General features: G+C 52.3%; 1 long non-coding RNA gene across 1 annotated transcript in view; it reads right to left on the bottom strand.

Annotated features, from left to right (window-relative positions):
- LOC140910920 (uncharacterized) overlaps positions 1-26,108 on the bottom strand; it is a 28,171-nt gene continuing 2,063 nt past the window's right edge. Inside the window, exons 2-3 of the long non-coding RNA XR_012158796.1 lie at positions 1,316-1,787; positions 1-684 (exon numbers count right to left, since the gene is read on the bottom strand). This is a non-coding gene — a long non-coding RNA (uncharacterized lncRNA). The remainder of the gene's footprint in view (positions 685-1,315; positions 1,788-26,108) is intronic.

Here is a 26,108-nt window from a genome sequence, read left to right as displayed (position 1 = left end):
GGTAAGAGGGCTGAGACTGGGGCTGGGAATGGAGCTGCGGCCAGAGGCTGAGGGCTGGACTGGGGCCAGGGCCAGGGCCTGGTGCAGAGCTACAGCTGGGCTGTGGTCCGGGGCTGAGGCTATGGGGCCGGGATTGGGACCGGGAGCTGCTCCCTCCACACCCCCTGTGGGGGCTGTCCCAGACCCCGTCGTGCCCTCCGAACGTTTCTCCATGCCCCCCCCAGGGGGGTGCACCCCACAGTTTGGGGACCTCTGTGCTAGATTGTGGAATAGTCCCCCATCGCTTGGGACGCTTAAGGCTGGACAAAGGCCTGGATCCTGGATTGTATGGAAGGATCCTGGCCCGGCCCTGGGGAATATGGTCCAGACAGGCTCCAGCAAGGCACGCTCTGCTCTGCCACAGAGGAATATGCCAGGGGGTGAAGTTCTGTCATTCTCACCTGGCAGCAGCTTGCCAGCTGGCAAAGGGCTGGGGCGATGGAAACAAAGCCCCTTTCGGCTGCGGCCCAGAATCGATCCTGCCCATTAGCGAATTACAGACTCTGATTGAATTACCAGAGCTACCCTGGGATGCTCTCACCAACCAAGCTGATGGGTCTCTGGAAAGTGGATAGGTTTCATCCGTGGTCATAATTACTCCCAGCACCTGGTGGGGTTCTGGACAGTCACATGAGCTGACAGGCCCTGAAGCACAGAGAGACAAATACAACGTGTCAGTAACAACCAGCCAGGAGAAAGATCACCTCGTTCCTGTGCCAAACGGCCATAAAGTCGCCTGGGAGAAGGTCGGGGTCCCAGGTGAGGGCTTTGGGCAGTGAAATATTTTAATGCCAAAACCAGCACATTTCAGAGGAGGGATTCTATGGTCATTGTTATTCCATCAATTCTTAGCATGATCGTCACACAAATCTTTCCCCACATGGTGTGTCAGAAACGTAAAGGCACCTCCCCCAGCTCCGAAAAGCCTGTCTACGTTAGACAAGACACAGGACAGCCATTCGGGAGGGGGATACCAAGGAGGGCTTCGAAGGACAGGAGAGCAGCATTCGGGGCTGCAGGACAGCAGGCGAGATGCTGAGCGCGGGAGAAGGAGAGGAACAAAAGTCGGGAGCAGGAGGGAGGGGATGGGAAATAGCAGTGGACACGTAGGTGTGGGGTAGAAAGCATGTGTGGGTGTGGATCCGACGCAGGCAAAGAGAGGGAGCCCTGCAGCCAAGCACTCATGGCCAACCCTACGCCAACGAACCAGAAAGGGCGGGGGAGTAAGAAAATCAGATCGACTAGCCCCCTTGTTTCCAGGGATGTCAGCATTCACCTGCTGCGATAAAGAAGCAACACAGGGCCCTGGCTGGTGCCGGGGACGGGGGAGGTTCTCAGCCCAGTTCCGAGCAGGCAAACAGCCACATCACGTGCTAGTGTGTTTCCAGCCAATGCCTCTTATCCACCAGCAGCGACATCCTCCTGCACACGTGGGTGCCCTTTTCTCATTTGACTCTTCTTCCAAATGCCGTTTCTCCTCCCTCCAGCTAACATGACCAAAGGCCACCCCGGGAAGAAGTGTCTGGAGAGCCAGTCACAGCTAATTTGTCTGCAGGCCTCCTTGGGAACCTCCGACTTCAGAGACGGCCGCCAGCTGCTTCCTTCTGTAGCTTGCCGGACGGATGTCCCGGAGGGGCAACCGGAGACGTGGGGTTTATAGTCGAGCAAAGGGCAAAGCGGCTGCATGTACCATCAGCGTCCCTCGGTTACCATGGGACGCGTGGGCGTTCTCGCTGCGATGGCAGGACCTGGTGTGGAAAACAAGCGGTAGGAGGGATAAAGCGGGCAGGGAAAGAGACGCTGGTCAGGGTCGGGAGGCTCAACCCAGTTTTCTTCCACCCAGCTGCGGGATCTGTAGGAGTGATGTCTCCGTTCCCGCTCCCCACCCTAACAGGGAACAATGCTTTTTCTTCAACAAGAAATGGCGAATCAGGGCCCTACAGGATGTGCTTGCGGCCCAACACACACCCCCTCCCTGTGCTATATTGCCCCGCCCCAGAGCGCCCTCTTGTGGCTTTCTAGACTGGCTCCTGCCTGTCATGTACGGCTGGTACAGGGCAGGTTGCTGATCAGGCACTTGTACCAGATGTGGACTGGCTCCCGGGCTTCCGTCCCCGAGGGACACACCGGGGACGTTTTCTCTGTATGGTCATGTAATGTACTGCCAGGAGTGGCTGTTGTGTGCTGATAAGGCATGTTACACTGAGCAGCTGAACGTATAGTCCAGCTTAACCTTCTATTATACTGCCACTGGGACCTGGCCCTCTGGCTAGAGACGCCTAACATCCGACCCTTCCTGAGTGACAGTGTCCTCCTTCCAGTCTATCGCGATGTCCTGCACCAGTGTTCAAGCCAATGTAGGAAATCCCAGCCAGTTTGCTGCCCCGTTAGATCCTCCCTCCAGAATTTGGCTACCACCAGACCTGTTTCTCTGCTGCTGTGTTTAAGATCTCCTCCTCCTCTGCCGTGCTCTTCGTCCTTTCCTCAGGACCTCTCATTCCTGGGACACCAACTGCTCCCCTTGAATCTGGTTGCTGTCCTTTCCTCCGGTCCCTAACTCACAGAGACTGCTTCCCTTGAGTTATGGGCCCATTCCAGGCATTGATCCTATCCCCTGCAGCCTCCTTTCTCAGTACTTCTGGATAGGGTCTGTGACGCTAGCAGACCAGCTCATGCCAAGGTCCCCATGTCTCAGCTGAACACTGACAAATACATGGCTGAAATCAGTCTGGCTCAGCTGTACGTTAGAATTGTTAAAACGGGGATTAGGGTTATAAGAAGGTGTTTAGTGCTGAGACTTTACTGAATACTTGTGAGTTGCTCTCTGCATTAGGCTCATATAACATCTGTATTCCACATTGTAAGGTACTATTTGAGCGGTTGTATTGTGAGCCTCTGTGACAGTGTAAATCATCAGACAGGAGAGAGACAGTAACTGGTGAGAAGTGCTGGTCTCCAGCAGAAGGTGTTACGTCCTGCCCAACAGGGAAGGGGCATTGACACCAGACAAACCATTGTGGGACATTAAAGAGGACAAAAGACATTGGCTGTTCTGCCCTCCCTCCATGAAGATGAGTTGTGCAAGTGGATTCCTTCCGTCAGCTGAGTTCTCAGCTCAGAGTACATGGGGGGAAGGGAATAAAAACCCTTAACAAGAAGGAACTGGATCTCTATGATGCCTGGACTCTGGAGTGGCAAGGTTTCTAGGCATAAGCAAGAGAACCCCAATGTGTAGCCTGAGTTAGTCCTAAAAGACATACAAAGCTTGCTTATCATAGAAGCTTTGTATTATCTTTTTAAATTTAAGATTGAACTCATTAGTGTATCTATGTTTACTTGCTTTAACCTTGTAAATGACTCTTTCCTTTTTAATAAATCTGTATATAGGTTATCATAGGATTGGCTGCAAGCATTGTCGTGGGTATGAGATCTACAGTGCAACTGACCATTCCTTCGGGACCGGGAGTAACCTGGATGTTGCTGTGATTCTTGCTGTAACAGACCAGCTGTCACAAAGGCAGGCTCACCATGGGGACAAGAGAGATCAGCGAGGTTTTTAAGGTCAGGCTTGACAAAGCCCTGGCTGGGATGATTTAACTGGGAATTGGTCCTGCTTCGAGCAGGGGGTTGGACTAGATGACCTTCTGGGGTCCCTTCCAACCCTGATATTCTATGATTCTATGATTCTACCCAAGGGGATGTCTGTGACCCCACCGTTAGCTGTTATAGTGCTTGAAGCATTTACATTGGATAACTAGTTGGAATCTAAGTCCTGAACTGACAACCAGCTGGGTTTGTGCTCTGCTTCCTAACAGTCTGCCCCAAGGTTGGTTCTCATGCTCTTGTGCCCCTGCAGGACAGCATGACAGGGTCTGCTCTGACCTCATCTCCTAGGTAAGGACCCAACACTTCCTCACTCCTGGGCCTTCTTACCTTGACTGCCTCCACTTCCATCCATTTCCTAAATCCCCTCTTCCACCTGACCACCCCCTCCCCAGATGGTACAGACCAGGTGGATCAAGCACTCCAGATGGTCCACAAGCATCAGTTCCAAGCCGGGATTCCCTAATGAGCCCCAGCCAAGTCTAATTCCCCCATCCCTTCCTGTAGATGGATGGAGGCCCCTGAAAGGGGCCAAGTCACCCCATGACACTACCCAACAATAACAGATTGGTGCACACAATCCCGCACACGCAAGATAGCCTATAACAACAAACCGCTGTGTGCAGCCCACAGTCGCTGAGCTAACCAGCAATCCCCTGGCATCTATTTAAACCCTGCAAGCATGTTAATACATGCAGTAGCCACCCTTCCCCTTCCCCTTCCAAGTGTAAAATATACCCAAAGGCTGAGAATTGGGTGGTTATGAGAGCAGGAGACTTTGCTGTTATAGTAAAAGCTAAAATGTGTTTGTTTGGGTAAAGTAGGAGGTGCTCGTGTCAATAACAGCAAGCGCTGTGTGAACTAGAAACCTGAGAGACAAGCTGAACTGTCGCATGACTCAGCAGCTCTGGGTTCTGCACACCGCTTTGTTCTCGCGGGGTCACTCACCAGCGCTGAGATGTACGTTCTTTGTTATTGTAGGGTCACTCCAAGCACTGGGCTTTGCACACTGGTTTCATAGAATCATAGACTATCAGGGTTGGAAGGGACCTCAGGAGGTCATCTAGTCCAACCCCCTGCTCAAAGCAGGACCGATCCCCAATTAAATCATCCCACTGTTGACTCATATCCAGCTTCTTGTCTACTCTTATCGTAGGGTCACTCCTGCATGCTGGGTTCTGCACACTGCGTTGCTGTTGTTGTAGGGTTGCTTATGAGTCCTGTACTACAGAATTTAAAGATAGAAAAAAATCCTCACAACCCCCCAAACTACCTGGCTAATGCAACAGGCGTTTATAGTCACTGAGGCCAGTCCACAGGAGGAGACATGTCCTGCTGTCTGGAGTGGCTCACAACCTCAGGCCAGGCTTCCAGAAAAAGACAGATCCCCCAAGCTGATGGTGAGTTCTATAGTTAGATTTCACCAAGCCAGTGACAAATGTGAACACCTGGATCCCTCTACCAGTCTTACCCTGGAGTCACAGACAGTCCTCTAAGACTCTCCAGTCTATCTTGCCACCCCGACAAACCGGACATTGTGATAAAAGGCAGTGGTGCAAGTAGAAATCATTTCTTGCCGGTACTGCACTCATGGGAGGGACACAATGGGGGGCACATGACCTCCCTAGGTGACCCTCCCTGTGACTCCTCCCACCCTACCCCAACCAGGGGCCCCCACACTCTCCCCATCCCCTCCGACACCTCCCTTTGTATATACAAACATCAACATGCTTAACAACTCACTTTCCCCCCACATATGTAGTATTTCAGTCTGTTTATATGGAATATGGGGAGCTGGGTGAGGAGCCATTTCAGTATATGTCTGACTTCTTAAAAGACAAATTTTAAGAAGAACTGTATCCTAAACTGCTTTATGGTATTGTACCTAAACATTGCATTTCAATGGGGGATTCAACTTCCTTTATAGGAACAGACTCCTGAAACGCTTACCAGTCCACAAAAGTGGTCCATAGTCATGCAGATAGTCCCATTGTCTTCCATGGGATTGATCAAATGATGAAGGGTTTACAGTGTTAGGTTCCAAGTTTGTAAATTGTTCTGGATGAAACTGCCAATGCCTGGGCTCTCAGATCAGAAGGAGTGTCAGTCACGTAAAGGTGGGCAGATGTGTGATACGTCTTAGCTCCGTTGAGGGACATATTTTCAGCAAAGTTCTTGGCAGATTCCTGAGGCAGCCGGTTTAAGGCCCTCTGTGTCCGGCATTATCATCTTCACTTATAGTTCTCTCACCCACAAAGCTGGAAAAGGAGGCATTTGTTTTGCTGCTCCAGTTCCAGTTCACAAAATGCATGTTAGACTAGTTTGGCTGCAAAGAAGAATTCTGTGTACACTGAGGACAACACCTGATTCCCGTTGGGCTGCAGAACTGGGCTGACATCAGAATCCAAACATCCGCTGGTCAGTGCAGGCAGAGGCATTCCTCTGCTGATTTGGACTGGATGTGATGCAGTATGGGTGTCACGGATAATTCAGACCAATGGGGAGAAACAGAATCAAAACCACTATTTAAACACCTTCTGTCCGCCCCACCCCTCCCCTCTTGAGGACTCCTGACCAACTTAACAGCACAATACATATGCTAGAAAACTTAAACAAAGCCTTTGTCTAAGTTTGATAGCATATGTATTGTGCTCATAAAGCCATTTAAAGAATGAATGCCCTCCCTAGCTGTGTTCTGCTCCTTCAAGGAGCGGAGTGCAGCCCCCCCTAGCCTGCTCCGGAGCGGGGCCTAGCCCCAAGTCTTTCCCGTACCCGCTAAAAACTCTTGCGGTACTGCGTACTGGACGGTATCGCCCTACCAGAACTCCTGATAAAAGGTCACTTAAACAAAAATCCACACTGCGTCAGGTTGCTCCAAGACCCAAGAGACCAGTCACTTACCCCAGAGCAATCGGTACTCTAGATCTTACACCAAAGACAACGCTGACGGCCAATTCTATGGTAAACTAACTCAAGGTTTATTAGCTAAGAAAAGGAAATGAGGATTATTGAGGGGGTAAAACAGGTAAACTATATGCACAGGTGAGTCACAGTGTGTAATTCCAAATGGTGGCCGTGATAAAATAAACAGCCAGTTTCCAAAAAAGTCTTTTCAGGATACCCGGATTGGGTCTGGGGATTTCCACTTTGTATCTAGTGCACTTCCCTGTTAGAGTCCAGAGAGGCAGGATATTCTTATAGCTTCTTCTCACAGAAAAAAAGCGGACAGTGTCACTACCCACGTGGGCTTTCCCTTTGATGATGGTGAATGAGGAATGCACCTTGAGTCTCTGACCTCCGGTCATCACACACAATGGCCACTAGCTTTGAAATTAGCTCTTTTCTGTTAAAGCTCTTCATTTGCATTCAACAAGGCTTCTTTCTTGTCTGATGGGTTATTTAGTTACAGGGTCTACACAGTGTAAATGTTTGCTCCTATGTTATAATGGGATACAGATAAGTGAAAACAATGCAGGTAACATCCCACTCGTGTTCATGGCGTTTAAATCCCAAATACACTCATACACATTTAACAATCCCTTTGAACTACACTAACACACAAGTGAATTGGCCTGGGGCTCTGGCCGGAGCTGGCACCCAGTCTGCCAGTGTCACAGGTGAGGCCAGCCCCTCGGAGACATGATCACAAGCACTATGCCAGTCTATTGCCCACGTATTGAGAGGATCAGGCTCTGAATGGGGACGCAGGAGCTCGGAGCTCAGGTTCTGACTCTGCCACAGACTCTCCGTCTCCGTCTTAGGCCAGTCATTTCAGCCCTTGTTACACTGGAGATGATAATCCGTCCTTTCTCCCATCTCCTCTTGGTTTAGACTGTAAGATGGCTGGGGCAGAGACTGTTTCATAGAATGTGTCTGACCCTGGCTAGGGCCTCCAAGAGCTTCTGGAACACAAGCAGTGGATAAAATATCTCCCAGTGCAGTCCCCAGAGCCGCTAGCAGACCCTCCTCCCCCTCAGCTGTCTGCCTTGTTCAACAGGATGCTGCCAAGTTGGGCCCTGAGCCTAGTGTGTTTTAAAGAGCCAAGGAATCAATAATCATTTGTGTGCCAGACTCTCAATTAACATCAGCTCTTGCTGCGAGCTCCTGAGGGAAGCTGAATATTTAAAACCTCCCCCTGGTTTTAATCACATTTCAGAGGCAGGCAGATACTGTTGGGCTTGTGCTGTTTATTGGAACAGACCAATGCAGATCACTCCTGAGCGGGACAATCGTGGGCTTACGGAGAAGCAATAATAACACTCTGCCCATCACCTTCCAACCAACAGCCTCCATGTGCTTTATATTCATGAATGACTGAAGCCTCACAGTGTCCCTGAGAGGTATCTACAGATGGGCAAACTGAGGCAGGGCGAGTGGCTGTGACCTTGCCAAGATCATGGTGAGTTGGGAAGAGACCAGACCTCTTGACTCTTCAGCTGCTGCTCTAGCCACAGGGCCACAACTCGACGCATTTGATAGTCCTCTTCATCCCAGCCTGCAGCTCTCCCCCGTCCGTCAGAAAGGACCCCGGCCCTCAGACCCTCTCCTTGCTCTTTCAGCATCAGATCTAAGCTGTGTCCCGACACAGGCCTGGGCATAAAGAACTTGCCTCATTTCTGAGTGGACACGATTGGGAAGGTCGCTGGCTCGGCAGGCTAGAGACAGGATGCCTGCACTAGCTGAGACAAGGGGTACCATTTACAAGGGACAGGCTAAGCTTGGGATGCAAGGCGAGGTGAACAGCAGGTGGTGCATGGCCAGAGCGTGCTGTGCAGAGATTGCATCCTCTGGGTTGACCAAGCCAACCCCGAAGCGTGTGATGCAATGTGTAGTGAGCAATGTGGGTGGCGATGGTAAATATGGCTAGAAGTTGTTATGCTGGGTAACTCTGGCTGGGTGGTACGCCCTGTACCCACCCCCTGCGCTGGAGTGGGTCAATCCAGGATGGGCCTTTATGCCAGGGACTGTTTCCTGGCCCACTCTAGGGCCAAAACTTCCACCACTTCACTCAAGAGGCTATTTCCCAGTCTAGTAGACCTCCTGGCTGGGAAGTGATTCCTGACATTCAGCCGATGTTCTCCCGTTCCGAATGTCACCCCCTGACTCCGAGCCACAGCCCCTTGGAGTGCCCTAGGGAATTGCTCTCCCCCTCAGGCCTTCCAAGGCATGTGGCACTGGCGGTGGCTACCGTGATCGGGGGTCACAGTGGCCAAAGGAGAGGCGGGAGGTCTGATCTTAGCTCAGACTTGGCGGTGCGTGACCTCGGGGAAGCCTCTCGAAAGGGGATAACGATACTTTTTGCTTATAAGGTGCTTTAGAAAAGGGATCTGGGACACACTAGAGTCCACAAACTATGGCCCTAGCCATAGAGAAACGGCAAGAGGCATGTTCGCCGGGTCTGACTTGCCGGGGAGGGAAGTGGGGGAGAGCCACTTGGATACCTAGAATTCAGCATCAATAGGTGCATCTCTCAGACACCTCCATGCTGACTGAGAAGAAGAGGGGTTAGACAGAGATTAGACAGCTCAGTGCTGAGCCAGGCACCTTCCTACCTCCTCCTTTGCCTCAACTGGCGTTTCGGGGACTCACAGGTATTTTGGTGAGTACCCGCCTTACCCAGGCAGTGCCTTCTTGTGGCCTGCCAGGGCACAACTCACCCAGCGGCATGTCTCTGCGAGGTGTGAGGTGGCAGTGGGCCAAGGTCCACTTCCCACCAACGTCCAAAGGGAATCAGGAACCAAAACAATCCCACCGCTCCAAGCAGGCTCCTCCAGCGAATGTTCGCTGGGACCCCGCCCTTCTGTTCAGGGCTTGTCTCCAACAAGCTTCTGAGATCCCCCAGGGTCCGGTCGGCCCCCCTGGTAGGAGCTCATCAGGCTGGCAGGCGAGTGCAGGCTCAGGGCTGCAACCAGGATTCTCTCCCACCAAAAGAAATGGAGCGCTGCTCTCCTTCTGGGTCAGCCCTGACCTGGGATAGGTCACCGTCTTTTAACACCCATCTCCGTGGAACATAATCGGGTCCCAAGGCTCTCCCTAGCCCTCTCGCTGCCAGTGTGGAGCCGGAACCAGAGCCCCCCAGGGCGCGGGGCCAGCGGGCAGCCGGGGGACCCTGGGCGCGGGAGCTGAGGGTGGGTGGCAGGGCCAGGAGGCAGCCGGGGGACCCGGGGCCTGGAGCGGAGTCTGAGCCCCGGGCGGCGGGTCCTGCAGCCGATAATCAGTGGCAGGGCCAGGAGCGGAGCTAGGGGACCCCAGGAGCAGAGCCCCGGGGCAGAGGGCAGCAGCCGTGGGGTGAGGGGCCGGGAGCGGAGCCGGAGCCCCCCAGGGCGCGGAGCCAGCGGGCAGCCGGGGGACCCTGGGCGAGGGAGCGTAGAGAGGGCGGCGGGGCCAGGCGGCAGCCGGGGGACCTGGGGCTGGGAGCGGAGCCTGAGCCCCGAGCGGCGGGTCCTGCAGCCGATACTCAGCGGCGGAGCCCCCCGACTGGCTGCCGGGGCCAAAAGCCTGAACCGCCCCTCGCCCCCACAAAAATGTTCCCCCTCCCCCGCTAGGGGGGGCCGCCGCACAGACTGGGGGGGCCTCTGCTGCAAAGCATGTTGTATGCTTCTGACAGCAGCCCCAGCCACCTTCCCCCAGTGACACCTGCGGGTGCTGCACCCCCAGTACCCCACCCCTGGGTCCCCCAGTGAAAAGCGGCAGCCATTTTCTCTTGAGTGCAAACCAGCCCCCAGGATCCAGCCCGGCTCCGACCGGCCACCAGGTCAACCCCAAGGAAAAGCCGCAGGGAAAAGGTCTGGAAAGTTTCTCATTGCAAACAGGCCACCAGGTCAACCCCAGGGAAAAAGCCTGGAAAAAGTTTCTCATTGCAAACCGGCCACCAGGTCAACCCCCGCCGAGGAAAAGAGCTGTCGGACCCCACCTCCCTGGCGGTGGGGAGCAGCAGTTTCGCTCAGGTCCGTTGCCCAGGGCGGACCAGGCCCGAGGGTAGAGCGAAGGAGGGAGTCCCCCTAACTGGCTCCAGCGAAATCTGGGGGCGCCCTCCGCTGGCAGCACAGTTGAGGCCCTTCACTTTACAACTGCTGGTCATGATACTCCGGCGGGTGGACCGACGGCTCCACCATGGCCATGAGTCACCCCTCTAAGGCCCTGACGGGCGCAGTAGTGAGGATTACACCGCAGGGACCGGAATGTCAGCACGTGGGCTCTGCACTCGAACACACGCGCACGCGCAGTGCGTTACCCTCGAGAGCCAACACGCAGGCCGCCGGGAGCCTACGTGCCATTGACTGAGTCTGACCCCACGAGACCGAGGCCCCGCACGACAGGCCCAGCAACCCCACGCTGCATCCATGGTGGAGAAACCCCGGAGGTGTTTCCCCGACCACCTGTCCCTGCGGGAGGTTCCAGGTGGCCCTTAGCTGGTCAGCTCGGTACAGGAGTGAGGAAGGGGGGGGAAGGGGAGATGGAGGAGGAGTACTCTCGGGCCCAGAAGTAGCTCCATCCCCTTCCTCAAACCAAGCTCAGCTAGCCCGGGACGCCGAGCCTGTCCCTGCACTGACCAGCTCGACAGCATCATGACAAGAACCCGCAGGAACCCGCACAAATGAGCCAGGGGAAAAAGGGCAGCCGCCGCTGGCCCCGGGAGAAGCGGCTTGTGAGCCCCGCCCTGTGGATGCTGTAGCTGGGTAAGAGAGGCAGGATCGAGCCCTTCGGGAGAACCACCTTCCCCGTTCACCGCAGCCCGGGTACTCTGCCCCCCGACCCCCAGTGGCCACCAGTCTGTATGGGGGCACAGGCTGGCAGTTAGGGAGGGGGTGGGGGAAGGTTTGGGAGGAGCGGGGCGCTGTCTGTATGGGGGCACAGGCTGGCAGTTAGGGAGGTGGCGGGGGAAGGTTCCGGAGGAGCGGGGTGCTGTTTGTATGGGGCACAGGCTGGAAGTTAGTGGTTTGGGGGGAAGGTTCTGGAAGAGTGGGGCGCTCTCTGTATGGGGGCACATGCCGGCAGTTAGGCAGGTACCAGGGGAAGGTTCTGGAGGAATAGGGCATTATTTTTCAAGTGGCACAGGCTGGCAGTTAAGGAGGGGGTGGGGGAAGGTTCTGGAGGAGCCATTGAGGCGTAAGCGTTGCAGTAAGAGGCCGTGAGTGTGTGTTGTTATTGTGTGTGCTGGTTGTATTGATTTGTGAATAGGGGGTTATGGGTGGGTTGCGCTGGCAACTTTGTGTTGGGTTGTACAGGTGGTGAATCAACCTTTGAAGAACTGTGGCAGCTGGACTAAGTAATCCCCACTCTGAGCAGTCCCCTTCATCGCACTGACTCCTTAGAACCGCTGAAACTGGTGCGTGCAGATTCGGTGTAATGTCAGTGTGGTGGTTGGTTGAGATCCCTCTGTTAGCAGAATGGTTGAGGACTCTTGGCATGGCATAGATACAGGTCTTTACTTTTTTATTATACGGAGATTCTGTTATCAATTCAGGGAAGTCCTAGACTCTGTTATACTGGATGTCAGACACTATGATCACATTAGTTCCTTCTGGCCTTGGACTCTATAACATATTTATACTGGGACTGTCAGTTTCTTGGGACAAGAAACCTCTTCTTGTTCTGTGTTTGTGCAGCACCTAGAACAAGGGGCCCTGATCCATGATCGGGATTCCTAAGCACTACCACAGTATAAATCACAGCTTGTATTTACAAGGATAAATGTCTCCATTTCTAAAGCGTCTCCCTCCAGTATACTTCGGTACCCCCTGGAGTTTAAAATAAAGTAGCAAGAACACCACTCCATTCCAGGCACTGGTAACTTTCCTGTTACCCCAAGAATGGCTAGAGTCAATACCAACTGCTATAGAGGTCTTGAAAACATGCCTCACTGTGATAGACTATTATCCAAGAGAAGGTCAACAGGTGACTTGATCACAGTCTCCAAGAACTTACATGTAGAAGAGATTTCTGACAGCAGATGGCTCTATATTCTAGCTGCAAAAGGCAGAATGAGATCCAATGGCTGGAAGGTGAAGCTAGACGCATTCAGACTAGAAATAAGGTACTCATTGTGAACAGTGAAGGTAATCAATCATCACAACACCTTACCTAGGGAAGTGATGGATTCTTCACCACTTGGAGTCTTTAAATCAAAACTAGATGTCTCTTTAAAAGATATGCTCTAGCTCAAACAGAAGCTATGGGCTTGAAGCCAAAATTGTTGGGCAAGATTCTCCAGCCTGTGCTGTGCAGAAGGTCAAACTAGATGATCGTATCGGGTCCTTCTGGCCTTAAATTGAAAAGGATCCCAAAGAGTGTTCAACTCTCCAATGACTAGCTCAGTCGGCTTTCTAATGAAACAAGCAACTCAGTGGTCCAATTTTAGAGCCTAACCAGTCCCTCTTGCGTTAGGCCTCCTGGCAGACATTGCTGCAATGCACAAGACTCCCCAGAAGGCACACGTGGTTGGTATCGGCAAGCCCATCAATTTGGATATTATCCTGATTAGTTTAGCAAATTCTGCTCTCTTTTCAGAACATGTGCTAGTGCTCCTCGCTGATTTATTTTGACCAATTTCTCTCAGCTATGCAGAAGCAATTTACCACAGGAGCTTAGCACCGAGGAGGAAACAGCCAGAACGAACCACTGGCTTGGCAGCTCCCCCAGCGGCATTTTTCCCCTCGTTTAATTGAATTTGTTTTGGAGGGAGCAGCATCTCTGGAAAACCTAAATCCTGGGATTATCCTCAGGTCACGTATGGCACACACAGGAGCAATGGAATATTTACAGCCCTTACAATAGCTCTGACCTTTTCCAAGGCTCCTTTCTCCAACACTTTTCAATATGAAGAGTGACTATTTCTGTACCCCTGGGTATTTTATACTGGGCAAGCTTTATGAAAAGCAGCAGTGGTTGTTTAATAGCTGCCACCTTCTTCAGAATAGGCCACAAGCTGTTAACAATTCCCTTTGGCGAAGGCTTATCATCACACCCTACTCAACAACTAAAACCATATTAAAGATTTCCCTGTGAGCAATTGCTGGAGTTGGGACGATATGAGGGGAGGTGAATTGAGATATGGTGATAAAGCCTGGGAACTCCAGTTTCAGACCCCACAGCCCCAAGATTTCACGACGACGTGGGCCACGGAAAAACCTAGACAGAGAGTCAAATCATATTGGAAAATAAAATTCAACAAAAGTTTGTGCCAGACATTCAATGCTCTTCCAACAGACCTTTCTGCTACTGGTGCCTACCTGCAATAGGTCCAGGTCACAGGACCTAGGACACATCGTTAAGGGAAAACACATTGGACTCTTTGCCTTTCCTGATTATGATATAAATCAGATGCTTCAATGGGAAAGGTTAGGGTTTTTCAAATGCGTGCATAACGTTGGATTCCCTCCCTTTGATGGGGAGATTAAGAGCCGGTTAGGCCCCAGTTTCAGGCTCTGTTTAAAAATAGAATGTGAATTGATCTCTTTCCATTATTATTTGTATTTCAGTAGCATCTCCAAGCCTAACTGAGGTCCCAGCCCGATTGTGCTCGGTGCTGTACAAACACAGAGAGAGTTCCTGATCCAAAGAGCTTACGGTCTGAAGAGACAAGACAGAGGAAGGGTGAAAGAGATGCACAGAGTGTCTTGCCCAAGGTCCCACAGCAAGTCAATGGAAGATCTGGGGATAGAACGCCAATTTTTTGCTTGGCTGTAGCATCAGTAATGAAACAGCCTGCAAGTACCAGGGAACCAGAAACTGACCTTGCAGTGACGTGCTGTTGATATTCAACCTGGGCTGTGTGAGCTATGCAGAAGGACAATAAGGGACTGGAAAAATCTATTCATTTTCTTTACTCACTTAAACAAAAACCTCTTTTTTGTGACCACTGCCAAGGGAAGAGCCAGCACCTCTGGGACAAGGTGATTCCATTAATGCAACTTCCTCTGGCAACATTTCGACTTTGTCCTTGAAAAAGTATAGAAAGACCAAGATTTTCAAAAGTAGGAGCCTATAGTTAGACTCCTCAATCCACATGAAGTGGCCTCATTTTCAAATATATGAAGCACCAGCATCCCCCACCAGAGTCAATGGGGGCTGTTGGGTGCTTAGCACTTATTTAGGCACCTAAATACAGAATAAGGAGCCAAACTCTGGGCCCTTATTTGGGAAAATCTTGACCTATTTTTATTGATAGCATAACAGCGTGTAAGATTTGGTGTCACCTGAAACAGGATGGAATTAAGGGGCTGGAAACTAAGTGTATCCTCCCCTGGCAGAATTTTGTGAAAAATATAGATTACTTTTTCATTCCAGCTGTAAATTAACCTGTGGAACTCCTTGGTACAGGATGTTGTTGAGACTTTAGGAAGAGTCAAAGCGGGATTGGATGTTCATATGGATAATAAGAATATCCAAGATTATAATACATAATGCTTAAAAAAAAGAGTATTGAAAGGGAGATAAACCGTTTTCAGGGCTTTAAACCCATCTTCTATTATTAGAGATCAAGACAAGACCTTCATGGTGGCAGATTCACCCAGCGGGGGAGGTTTAGGTTAGATATTAGGAAAAACTTTTTCACTAGAAGGGTGCTGAAGCACTGGAATGGGTTACCTAGGGAAGTGGTGGAATCTCCTTCTTTAGAGGTTTTTAAGGTCAGGCTTGACAAAACCCTGGCTGGGATGATTTAGTTGGGGATTAGGTCCTGCTTTGAGCAGGGGGTTGGACTAGATGACCTCCTGAGGTCCCTTCCAACCCTGATATTCTATGATTCTCCCATATCTGCCTAGGGGGAAGGTTTGGGAGGAGCGGGGCGCTGTCTGTACGGGGGCACACGATGGCAGTTCGGGAGGTACTGGTGGAAGGTTCTGGAACAGTGGGGCGCTGTCTGTATGGGGGCACAGGCTGGCAGTTAGGGAGGGGGCGGGGGAAGGTTTGGGAGGAGCGGGGTGCTGTCTGTTGGCTCCTTTCATCTGGTGCAGCCAGGTCAGGGGAGAGTGGTCGGTGTACACGGTGAAGTGTCGCCCGAAGAGATAGGGCTCTAGTTTCTTGAGGGCCCACACTATGGCCAGGCACTCCTTCTCGATGGCCACGTAGTGTTGCTCCCGGGGTAGCAACTTCTTGCTCAGGTACACGATGGGGTGTCTCTCTCCCTTTTCATCCTCCTGCATTAACACCGCCCGTAGTCCCATGTCTGAGGCATCGGTGAACACCATAAAGGGCTTGTCAAAGTCTGGGTTTGCCAGAACTGGGCCACTGACCAGAGCCACCTCCAGCATCTGGCCTCCTGGCACTGCTTGGTCCAGACCATCTTGTCTGGCTTCCCTTTCTTGAATAGCTCAGTGATGGGGGTTGCTATGGTGCTAAAGCGGGGCACAAACCTTTGATAGTATCCTGCCAACCCAATAAAGGCTTGGACCTGCTTTTTGGTGTGGGGAGCGGGCCAGTCTCTGATCACCTCCACCTTAGCTGGTTCCGGCTTTAGGCGGCCGCTCCCCATCCGATGGCCCAGGTAAGATATTTCAGCCATCCCCACCTTGCACTTCTCAGCTTTTATGGTCAGCCCCGCCTCCTGGAGTCGGTCCAGCACTTGTCTAACCTGGGACACGTGGTCCTCCCAGGTCTGGCTAAAGACACAGATGTCATCAATATACGCCACGGCAAACTCTCCATCCCCTTCAGTAGCTGATCCACCAGGCACTGGAAGGTGGCCGGCGCTCCCTTGAGGCTGAAAGGTAGGGTCAGGAAATCAGAGCCCCAGAGGGGTGATAAAGGCCGATTTCAGCCAGGCATCTGCATCCAGTGGCACTTACCAGTAGCCCTTTTTAAGATCCATGGTGGTAAGGTATTGAGCTCTTCCCAGCTTGTCTAGGAGCTCATCAGGCCTGGGCATGGGGTAGGCATCCGATACAATGATGGCATTGAGCTTCCGATAGTCCACACAGAACCGGACTGACCCGTCCTTTTTGGGGACCAGCACCACCGGCGAGGCCCAAAGGCTGGATCACCCCCAAAGCTAGCATATCCCGGACCTCTCTTTCCAGGTCCTGAGCAGTTTTCCCTGTGACTCGGAAGCGGGAGCATCTTAGAATCATAGAATCATAGAATATCAGGGTTGGAAGGGACCCCAGAAGGTCATCTAGTCCAACCCCCTGCTCAAAGCAGGACCAATTCCCAGTTAAATCATCCCAGCCAGGGCTTTGTCAAGCCTGACCTTAAAAACCTCTAAGGAAGGAGATTCTACCACCTCCCTAGGTAACGCATTCCAGTGTTTCACCACCCTCTTAGTGAAAAAGTTTTTCCTAATATCCAATCTAAACCTCCCCCACTGCAACTTGAGACCATTACTCCTCGTTCTGTCATCTGCTACCATTGAGAACAGTCTAGAGCCATCCTCTTTGGAACCCCCTTTCAGGTAGTTGAAAGCAGCTATCAAATCCCCCCTCATTCTTCTCTTCTGCAGGCTAAACAATCCCAGCTCCCTCAGCCTCTCCTCATAACTCATGTGTTCCAGTCCCCTAATCATTTTTGTTGCCCTATCTTATCGGTGGGTGCGACCCTGTCTGCACCAGTGGAGAGTCAGATTAGTGCGTCCAGGCTAGTTGGAAAACAGCTGTCGGTACGGATGCAGCACCCCCCTGACCTCAGCTTGCTGGGCAGGGGTTAGCTGATCCGAGAGGGGAATTGTTTCCGGGGGGAACCAGCTCTGGGAATAGATCTACTAAAGGGTCATCTCCCTGCTCCTCCCAATGTCCACACACGGCCAACACCACATTCCCCCTGGCATAATATGGCTTCATCATATTCACACGGTACACCCGGTGGTGGTGCGCCCGGTTAGACAGCTCCACCACATAGTTTACCTCATTGAGCTGCTTGACAACCTTGAAAGGGCCTTCCCAGGTGGCCTGTAGTTTGTTCTTTCTCACGGGAATGAGAACCATCACTGGATCCCTGGTGGCGTAGGCACGGGCCCACGCCGTGTGGTCATACCAGACCTTCTGCTTCTTCTGGGCTCTGGCCAGATTCTCCCTGGCCAGGCCCATGAGTTCAGGAAGTCTCTTTCGGAAGATCAGGACATACTCCACCACTGATTCTCCATTGGGAGTGGCCTTCCCCTCCCATTTGTCTCTCATCAGGTCCAGGGGGCCCCTTACCCTCCTTCCATATAACCGTTCGAAAGGCAAAAATCTGGTAGACTCCTGGGGTACCTCCCTGTACACGAACAGCAGGTGAGGTAAGTACTTGTCCCAATCCTGTGGGTGCTGGTTCATAAAGGTTTTCAGCATCATCTTTAGCGTCCCATTGAACCTCTCCACCAGCCCATTGGACTGGGGGTGATAAGCTGAGGCCCAGTTGTGCCGGACCCCACATTTCTCCCATAAGCACCAGAGCAGGGCCGACATGAAGTTGGAGCCTTGGTCTGTCAAGACTTCCTTGGGGAACCCCACTCGGCTGAAAATGGTCAGGAGCGCATCGGCCACGGTGTCTGCTTCAATGGAAGCTAAGGGCACTGCCTCGGGGTAGCGGGTGGCAAAATCTACCACCACCAGAATGTATTTCTTCCCCGACCGGGTCGTCCTGCTGAGAGGCCCCACAATGTCCATGGCCACCTTCTGGAAAGGCTCCTCTATGATGGGCAAAGGTCTGAAAGCCGCTTTCCCCTTGTCCCGGGCCTTCCCCACCCTCTGACAGGGGTCACAGGATCGGCAATACTGCCGGACCGTGGTAAAGACCCCGGGCCAGTAAAAGTTCTGTAGCAACCTCTGCCGGGTGCGCCGGATTCCCTGGTGCCCTGCGAGGGGGATGTCATGGGCCAGGGACAGGAGCTTGCGGCGATACTTCTGGGGGACCACCAGCTGCCTCCTGATCCCACAGGACTCTACTTCCCTTGTGGGAGCCCATTCTCGGTACAGGAACCCCTTCTCCCACAGGAACCTCTCCTGGCAGCCTCTCCTCATGGTCCGTACCATACTGAGGTCGGCCAGGTCCCTGAGCTTCCACAAGGAGGGATCTTTCCTCAACTCGGCCTGGAACTCAGCGGCTGGGGAAGGGATGGGGCCCGGTTCCCTCTCATTGGCCGGGTCTGAGGCCACAGCCTCTCTGAGCTGTGCCCCTCGGCGCTCCCTCCCCACCAGGGTAGGGTCCTGCGCCTCCGGTGTGGTACCCTCCCCAAGGTCGGGGCACAGTGCCCCTCGCCGGCTCTGGCTACGGGTCGCAACCAGGGCAGTCTGGAGGTTGCTTGGCCAGTCCTCTAGGTCTCCCCCATCAAAACCTCAGTGGGCAAATGGTGGTGTACCCCCACGTCCTTGGGGCCCTCCTTAACCCCCCATTTCAGGTGTACCGTTGCCACAGGCACCTTGAATGGGGTCTCAGCCACCCCAGTCAGGGTCAGGTAGGTGTTCGGCACCACCCGATCTGGGGCCACCACCTCGGGCCGGGCCAGCGTCACCTCCGCGCCCGTATCCCAGTATCCATTGACCTTCCTCCTATCCACCTCAAGGGGAACAAGGCACTTTCTCCAGAGGGACAGCCCCGCGCCCACCCTGTAAACCAAGAACCCTGAGTCCAGAGCATCCAGCCCTCCGGAGGAGCTGGCCTGGGGTACTCTTCCCTCCTGAGCAGGTGGTAAGCTGGCAGCCCCCCTTGCCTGGGCCGTCTGCCCCTAGTCCAGCTGAGTCCCTACCCAGTTAACCCTGGATCGGTTGGGTCTGCTCAGTCTGTCCCTGAGCCTGTGGCACTGGGTCCGTACATGGCCTCTCTGGCCACAGTGATAGCAGCTCAGGTCACGTTGGTCCCCTCGAGCGGGTCGAATGGTCCTGACGCCAGGCGTTCCCCTTGGGACAGGGTTCTCCATATTTCCCCGCTGGGAGGTCCCATGGTGACTCTCTCTCTCTCTGCATCGGGGGGGCCTGTTCTTTTGGGACTCCTCCCTGCTACCCCGATCGACTGTTCACAAACTCGTCGACCAGCTGCCCTGCGTGCTGGGGATTCTCTAGCTTTTTGTCCACCAACCATAGCCTCAGGTCAGAAGGGCACTGTTCATACAGTTGCTCCAGTACAATTAGGTCAAGCAGGTCCTCTTTAGCTTGGGCCCCAGCTGTCCACTTGCGGGCATATCCCTGCATCCGGTTGACCAGTTGTAGGTATGTGGCCTCAGGCGTTTTACGCTGACTCCGGAACCTTTTCCGATAGATCTCAGGGGTCAGCTCAAACTGACGGAGCAGGGCCTTTTTGAACAGTTCGTAGTCCCCTGTATCTGCCCCTGTCATTTGGCTGTACACGGCTTTGGGGTCCAGTAAGGGGGTGAGAAACTGGAGCCTGTCGGCAGGGACAACGCTGTGCATCTCGCAGGCATTCTCAAAGGCCGCCAGGAAGCTATCTATGTCCTCCCCCTCCTTATGATGGGCCAGGGAGCACTTATCAAAGCTCCTTGCAGTCTTGGGTCCCCCCTTACTCACTGCAGCCAGGGCCCCACTGCTCCTCAGCCTGGCCAGATCCAGCTCATGCTGTCTCTTTCTCCTTCTCCTCCCGCTCATGCTGACATTGCCTCTCCTCCTGCTCATGCTGATGCTGCTTTTCATGATCCTCCAGCTCCCTCATTTTCATCTCCCTCTCCCATTCCAGCCGCCTCCGCACCAGGGATGGGGAGCTCCGCCAGGAGAATCCCCTGCTGGCTCCTGGGGTCAGGATGCCCTCGGTATTTGCTGGGCTTTCCCCAACCCCTCCCCAGGCATAGGTAGGAAGGGTCGCGGGGATGTCCTCGGCAGCAGTCTGAACCCTCCTAACCCGGTCAGGCCCCAGGGCCCACGCTGCGTCTACCAGGCGGCTTCCCTCAGGGACAGGGACCTGGTCATCCAAGCGATCCTTCTCCTCCAACTGGGCAATCAGCTGTTCCTTGGTGGACCTCCCAATGTGCAGCCCCCTCTGCCTGCACAGCTCCACCAGGTTGCTCTTAAAGCGTTTAGCGTACATCTCCCTGCTGGCCCCTCGCAGGCCGGGCAGCTTTCCACGGGTTCCAGGAAGAACCCCAAGGGTGCCAGTACTTCTTGAGGTCACCCCCTCTTTGCCAGGGTTGAGCTGCAGACTTCTCCACCCCTGGGACCGCTCGCTGCAATCCCCCGGGGGACCCTGTTACTGCAAAAGTCCTTCTCTCTGGTCACACACTCCCAGGGGTTAACCGCCCCCTGAAACTGTCTCTCTCTGAATCTTCAGCACACCTGGTCCCCATCAATCCCCCTTCGTTTTACTGTTTCCCAGTCACTTACTGCAGGAAGCGCCGTTCACGGGGTGCAGTACATCCCACCTCTGCCACCAGTTGTCACGGAGTGTGGGGGAGTCCGTGGCCTGCACCCCTCTTCCTGGGATTCACTGTGACTCTCAGCCAGCCAGTAAAACGGAAGGTTTAGTGGACAATAGGAACACATCTAAAACAGAGCTTGTGGGTACCACCAGGACCCCTCAGTCAAGTCCTTCTGGGGGGCAGCGAGCTTAGACCCCAGCCCTGGGGTTCCCTGCATTCCACCACCCAGCACCAAACTGAAACCAACCCCCCCCCCCCCCAGCAGGCTCTCTCCTGCAGCCTTTGTCCAGTTTCCCAGGCAGAGGTGTTACCTCCCCCTCCTGGCTCAGGTTACAGGCTCTCAAGTCTCCCATCCCTAGTGAAACCCCCCTGCCACATTCCCAGGTCAACACTCCCCCCCCTCCCTGCTGCGTCACAGCAATCTCGTTAGATATGCGTTAGATTCTGTTTTGTTTAAATGGCTGATAAAATAAGCTGTGCTGGATGGAATGCAGTTTCCTGTTTTTGTGTGTTTTTGTAAATTAAGTTTTTGCCTAGAGGGATTCTCTATGTTTTGAATCTGATTACCCTGTAAGGTATTTACCATCCTGATTTTACAGAGGTGACTCTTACTTTTTCTTTAATTAAAATTCTTCTTTTAAGAACCTGATTGTTTTTTCATTGTTCTTAAGATCCAAGGGTTTGGATCTGTGTTCATCTATGCAAATTGATGAGGATTTTTATCCAGCCTTCCACAGGAAAGGGGGTGTAGGGCTTGGAGGGATTTTGAGGGGAAGACATTTGCAAGTGGGCTCTTTCCCTGTTATATATTTGTCAGACACTTGGTGGTGGCAGCAATAAAGTCGAGGGACAAAAGGTAAAAAAGTTTGTACCTTGGGGAAGTTTTAACCTAAGCTGGAAAAATAAGCTTAGGGGGTTTTTCATGTACCCTAGAGTTCAGAGTGGAGAAGGAACTTATGCTCAAATAAATTTGTTAGTCTCAAAGGTGCCACAAGTACTCCTTTTTGCGAATACAGAATAACACGGCTGATACTCTGAACCCTTGGTTCTGCAGGTTTTTTATTGCAATGTAGATGTACCCTGGAAGTCCAGGTTTCCCTTTCTGCCTCAGAGACTCAGCTTGACCTGCTTCTAGCACTCTGACCAGGTGACCCCCGCCACCTAGCCCAGTGGCCCAGCTAGCTGGCTTATCCATGATCCTGTCTAAGACCTGGGACTTGCCTCCAGTGTTAACATTTACAGGGGAAGGAGACTGTTGCATCTCATACAGGGAGCAGAGGTTTAGCTGAGCGCAATAATGAGCAGCCAAGTATGGTGATGACAAAAACTAAATGACTCCTCCCCCTTCTAGATAACCTCACAGTAGATCCAGTGTCAGCTTTTTCCAGACTGGAGAGAAGGTGACCACTTCAGCCAACACAGTCATCATTATTCATAAACAACAAGATCTAAACTCTGTCCATTCAAATGTGTTTCACTGTGTCTGTGTGTTCTGAACTACAAGGGCCCAACCTTGCCCCACATCACTGGCATTACATCCCTGGGCAATCACGTGTGTTTAGAAACATGCTAGCCAATAAGAGCAATATTCTACCTTTCTATATCCCCCCTTACCTCAAGGCATTTCACAAACACACACCCCTGTAGGACAATCATCTCTGCCTAAACAGCTTGCAGAGTTCACGGACATGTCAGTACATGGCCCGAAAAAAAACTGCAAGACACCTGCAAAGCAAAGGCCAATATTAGACATGATGGAAGGAACTGGCACGGACCTCTAGGGGACCTGGAAGCCCAGTGCCCCCCTACTCCTGGGAAAGGAGAGGGTGCGGAGATTCCTACCAGGGCTTTCTCAAAGGACAGTGCACAACTGCTTCCACCTTTCCTATCGGCCTCTGGCAAGTAACAACCTCAGCCCTGGGCTCCTGTTTTGTTGATGGAAGAGAAAAAGACTCTTCCCCGCCCCCCCCCCGCAAAAAGACTCCCTGGTACTTTTGGAATGTGGGAGGAGTAGGAAATAGACACGGGGTAAAAGAGGTTTGATAGTCTACCCTGTACCCTATCCCTCCTCTGCCTCTGTTTTCAGCTCCTCCACCCCGCGCAAACAGCTGAAGTGCTCCTTACTGCTGATCACAGCTTTAGCCCAAGCAGCCGCTAAGTGCAACTGACAGGATTCTTGACTGTTCCCTGGGGCTCACAGCTGCAGTGTAACTGCCCAGGGTCTTGCTCCTTCCGCACTGCCGCGCCTTGGGAGAGATACAAGCAGCAGCCTTGCAGACACAGAACCACTACGCAGCACTAGTTCATACTCCGTGGGTTTTCTTTGTCATCACAATGAGATGAACATCAGTTTCTACATAACGAATGTGTAAGGCCAGCGGTTCTCAAACGCGGTCACCAGGGGCTTTTCTTGCGGCTTCAGCCTCATGGACTGTTATGGGGGGCGGGGGCAAAATAGCAGCCCCTTCCTGTTGCTCCTGGATGCCTGGTCTTGGTGTCGATTGCTGGGGCCACCAGCACTGGTTGGGCCCTGCTCCCCCTGTGGAGATACCTGGGGCACAACGCTGGAGGACCAAGCAGCTGGTGAGTTTCCCACCTTCCCAAGGGCGGTGGGGTTCAGGCTTTGGGCTCCAGCCCTCCACTGCCTCCCCATACCCGCCTCCCCGGACCCCTTCCCCCCCCTCACCCCATCTAGGGCTTAATTTGTCCCCAGGCTTGTTGACAGGGCTGAGTAAGTCTGCTGTGAATAGTGATACTTCTATGTTTGTTAATATCACTTTTGCCAGCTAGCAATAAACAAATTACAATGATTTGGCCGTGTATATTTATTTGTTTTTCCTAAAGCTAAATTAAGTATTTTTGGAAAAAGCATGAGAGCAGCCACCAGCTTAAACAGTGAGAGATCAGCTTAAACCCTGAAACAGAAGCATTAACTATTATCGCTCTGCATATTCTTGTTATCAATATAAATGTCCAGTCCCTTTTTGTTGCTACATTTTTAGCCTCAACAGCATCCAGTAGCAGTGGGTTCCACAGGGTAATTATTCACCATGTGAAAATGTGTTTCCTTTGATCAGTTTTGAATTTCCAGCCTTTTCACTTCAATGAATGACCCTCTGTTTTTGTGTTATGAGACAGAGAACAGATGCTCCCAATCTACCTCCACTGGACCATACAGACTTTTATCTCCTCTCTTTCATCATCTTTCTCAGGTAAACAAGACCAGGCTCTTCAGTCTTTCCTCATGAGAGGTTTTGTTTTTTTTTTCCCCCAGCCCCTTGATTCTTGTATGAACTCCCCATCAGTGATCCCACTGATAGGAGTCCTGTCACTGGCTTGTTAGGTATCCTCAAGCAAGTCATGTCATCACTTTGTGCTTCGCTTTCCCACTCTGTTAAATGGGGATATCAATTCTGACCTACTCCGTGGGACGAGGTGTGAAGTTTTCTGAGTAGACAAGAGTGGACAGTTATTGGTCTGCGTGAAGTGGGCGACTTTTACTGTTAATATTGGCCCAGCTTTATTATTTTGTATAGTAATTAGCTGAATGTGCATCTAGACTCATAGATTTTAGGGCCAGAAGGGACCACTATGATCTAGTCTGACCTCCTGCATAACAAAGGCTAGCGGAGTACTTTCAAGGGCTCTGTTTTTCATTTCCAGTATCTGGCCTGTAGGCATCCGATACATGAGGAAGTATCATTTCTCCCCGTTCCTCTCTCTGTCTCTCACACACACACCCAGCTCCAGAACGGAGAATTGCTGTCTTGCCCTTCCTGAGGCTGCTGCATGGTAGGGTGTCTGCTACTCTACCCTTCCCCCAGGCTCCATATTTTGGGCAGCTGCTGCCTCCCACACAGCTCCAATACCAGCCTCTGCAGCAGCTGAGACCTGTGCTAAGCATGAATTTGACATGTTTTTGACATTTTCACAGCCACACCTTAAGTTCCCAAAGGCTGCAATGAAAATCACTAGGGTCTTCCCCACTTCTCTGCTGCCCCTTAGCAGAGCCCTGAGCAGCACCAGGTGTCCCGGAGGTGTCCAGATTCACACAGATAGCCCCACATCAGGTCATGCTGGGAAATTTTCTCTTCCTAAAAAGAAGAGCTAGAAACATAGGGCACCATTTTCAAAGGCACTGAGCACCCACCAATTCCACTGGAGCTCAGCGTCCTGGAAAAGTTGGGCTATTTTAAAAAAAGAATAAAAGCTTAGATTCTGCAGGAACTAAGGGTTCATGCCCCGGACTCACCAGTAAGGTAGCAGCATTTGAGTGCTGATAGAATTGTCTAAATGCCATAGAACCCCTTTCTACACAGACTCTGCTGTGGGCCATGTCTACGACCAATCCCACTGGCTTCAAAACCAGCGTTCCCTGTATCTCAGGTACCTAAATGATCCAGAATTCCTACTCATTTCCATTTACCCTTCTCTCATCACACCCTCGCCCCAGCACTTCTACAGCCAGGCTACCAAGAAACACACCATCAGACCTTAATACCCAGTAATCATAGAATCATAGAATATCAGGGTTGGAATGGACCCCAGAAGGTCATCTAGTCCAACCCCCTGCTCGAAGCAGGACCAATTCCCAGTTAAATCATCCCAGCCAGGGCTTTGTCAAGCCTGACCTTAAAAACCTCTAAGGAAGGAGATTCTACCACCTCCCTAGGTAACGCATTCCAGTGTTTCACCACCCTCTTAGTGAAAAGGTTTTTCCTAATATCCAATCTAAACCTCCCCCACAGCAACTTGAGACCATTACTCCTCGTTCTGTCCTCTGCTACCATTGAGAACAGTCTAGAGCCATCCTCTTTGGAACCCCCTTTCAGGTAGTTGAAAGCAGCTATCAAATCCCCCCTCATTCTTCTCTTCTGCAGGCTAAACAATCCCAGCTCCCTCAGCCTCTCCTCATAAGTCATGTGTTCCAGACCCCTAATCATTTTTGTTGCCCTTCGCTGGACTCTCTCCAATTTATCCACATCCTTCTTGTAGTGTGGGACCCAAAACTGGACACAGTACTCCAGATGAGGCCTCACCAATGTCGAATAGAGGGGAACGATCACGTCTCTCGATCTGCTCGCTATGCCCCTACTTATACATCCCAAAATGCCATTGGCCTTCTTGGCAACAAGGGCACAGTGCTGACTCATATCCAGCTTCTTGTCCACTGTCACCCCTAGGTCCT

The sequence above is a fragment of the Lepidochelys kempii genome, chromosome 4, assembly GCF_965140265.1.
Source record: "Lepidochelys kempii isolate rLepKem1 chromosome 4, rLepKem1.hap2, whole genome shotgun sequence".
Lineage (NCBI taxonomy): Eukaryota > Metazoa > Chordata > Testudines > Cheloniidae > Lepidochelys > Lepidochelys kempii.
The sequence above is the reverse complement of the archived record's forward strand: the minus strand, read 5'-3'. Positions and strand labels throughout refer to the sequence as shown.